The 2,666-nt window shown below is 35.7% G+C and overlaps 1 pseudogene; it reads left to right on the forward strand.

The window, feature by feature from the left end:
- The first annotated feature begins 1,166 nt into the window (after window positions 1–1,166).
- Window positions 1,167–1,542, forward strand: LOC144308950 (thioredoxin-like protein 4A pseudogene; annotated as a pseudogene).
- Window positions 1,543–2,666: the final 1,124 nt, after the last annotated feature.

A 2,666-nucleotide genomic window follows, 5' to 3' on the forward strand; every position in this document is an offset into this window, starting at 1 on the left:
CTTTCATCCATTTTGAGTTTGTCTTTGTGTATGGTGAAAGAGAGTGGTCTAGTTTCATTCTTCTGCATGTAGATGTCTAATTTTCCCAGCACCATTTATTGAAGAGACTGTCCTTTTTCCAATGGATAGTCTTTCCTCCTTTGTCAAATATTAGTTGACCATAAAGTTGAGGGTCCACTTCTGGGTTCTCTATTCTGTTCCATTGATCTATGTGTCTGTTTTTGTGCCAGTACCACCCTGTCTTGATGACCGCAGCTTTGTAGTACAACCTGAAATCTGGCATTGTGATGGCTCCTGCCTCTGGTTTCCTTTTACAATATTCCCCTGGCTATTTGGGGTCTTTTCTGACTCCACACAGATCTTAAGATAATTTGTTACAACTCTCTGAAGAAAGTCCATGGTATTTTGATAGGGGTTGCATTAAACGTGTAAATTGCCCTGGGTAACCTTGACATTTTCACAATATTAATTCTTTAAATTAAAGAACTTTTGCACAGCATAAGTAACAATCAACAGAGTGAGAAAGCAACTTATGAAATGAGAGAGGATATTTGCAAATCATATATCTCTTTAAGGGTCAGTATCCAAAATATATAAGGAACTCATATGACTCAATAGTAAAAATCCAAACAATCCAATTAAATAAATTGGCAGAGGGCTTGAATAGACATTTTTTCAAAGAAGACATACAAATGACCAATAGGTACATGAAAAGATGTTCTGCATCATTAATCATTAGGAAAATGCAAATCAAACCACAAGAAGCTATTCCTTCACAACTGTTAGAATGGCTATTATCAAAAAGTCAAGAGACAGCAAGCGTTGGTGAGGACGTAGACAAAGGGAGCCCTGTGCATTATTGGTGGAGATGTAAATTGGTGCAGCTGCTGTGGAAAATAGTATGAAGGCTCCTCGAAAATTCAAAAATTGAAAATCTACCATACAATCCAGCTATTCCACACCTGGGCATATACATAAAGGATATAGAATCATTATCTTGAAGTGAGGTCTATACTCACATGTTTGTTGCTGCATTATCCACAATAGCTAAGATGTACACAACCTAAATGTCCACTGGTGGATAAATGGATAAAGAAAGTGTGGTACATATATACAATGAAATATTACTCAACCATAAAAAAGAAGGAAATCCTGCCTTTTGCAACATGCTCCCGCACCTGCACAACAGCTGGTCAGTGGATCAGGCCATCCTTTCAGAGGAGGACCTCATGGTGGTCATCTGCTTTGGACACGACTGGGACCCCATGTGTATGAAGATGGATGAGGTGCTGTACAGCATGGCCGAGAATGAACAAGCACATCATGATTGACCTGGATACTGGTAACAACAACAAGATCAACTGGGCCACGGAAGACAAACAGGAAATGATAAACGTCATCGAGACTGTGTACTGGGGCACCTGGAAAAGTCATGGTCTGGTCGTGTCTCCAAAGGACTACTTCACGAAGTACAATACTGAGCTCAGCCCAATTTCCATGCACAGAAGTGGTGCAAAATCGTTTTCATGTGGAAATGTTTGAAACTATTTAAAGCCTTAGAGAAAGTATTTGGCACTTGATGGGATGAGCACTGAGTGTTATACTATATGTTGGCAAATTGAATTTAAATTTAAAAAAAAAGAAAAAAAAAGAAAAAGAAAGCATTTGGAAGAGATCAAAGCTCAAGGACATGGAGGGTCTTTGCAGTAAGGGTTGCATGGCATCAACTCTCTGCCTGCCTGGCCATTGTATTTCTATATTAGCAAATGTCTGTAAATATCTAGCTGACATAAATAAAATACGCAGGGATGAAGAAAAAAAGATAGACATTCATGGCTTATACTAAGTGAAATAATTCAGATGGAGAATACTATATATTCTTACTTCTATGTGGAAACTAGAAAACCCCACTCCTAGAAATAGAGATTAGAATGCTGGTTTCCAGAGGCTGGAGGAGTTGTGGGAAGGGGATATGTTGGACAAAGAGTACAAACTTTCATCTATGAGATGAGTAAGTTCTGGGAAATTTAATGTACAGCATGGTGACTATAATTAACAATACTATATTATATACTTGAAGGTTTTTAAGAGAGTAAATCTTAAATGTTATGACAACAATAACAAAAACATTATTATGTGAGGGCATAGAGGTGTTAGCTTACCTTATTGTAGTGATTATTTTTCAATATATGTGTATCAGATCATCATGTTATAAACCTTAAACAAATGTCAATAATATCTCAGTGAAGCTGAGGAAATTCTTTAATTAATGAAACTATTTCAAAAGATTTACAAAAAACAAGTTTTCACTTAAATTTAACATTAATGGCTGAAATATGGCCCTAGAAATAGTTATTGACTAAGAGAATATCTCTTCAGGTTTCTCTTCATTTTAAATTTAATACTTTTCTTTGAACATTGTGCATTAGGCTCATTCACATTAAAAAAAATAGACATGGTGTTAAAAATCCAAGCCAATAAGATATGAAATTAAAGGCAAATTAATTCAAGAGAAAAATTTAAAAATGTATTTGTTGTTGCATTTTAAGGTTTTGTATTATAAATTGTTTTGATTTGTATCATCAGAGATTTCTAGAAATAACTGTTTCAAACACCAGACTCCAGATGGATGGATTTAAGCTGTTGCCTTCTAAAGATAGAAAACT

The sequence above is a fragment of the Canis aureus genome, chromosome X (genome assembly GCF_053574225.1).
Source record: "Canis aureus isolate CA01 chromosome X, VMU_Caureus_v.1.0, whole genome shotgun sequence".
Lineage (NCBI taxonomy): Eukaryota > Metazoa > Chordata > Mammalia > Carnivora > Canidae > Canis > Canis aureus.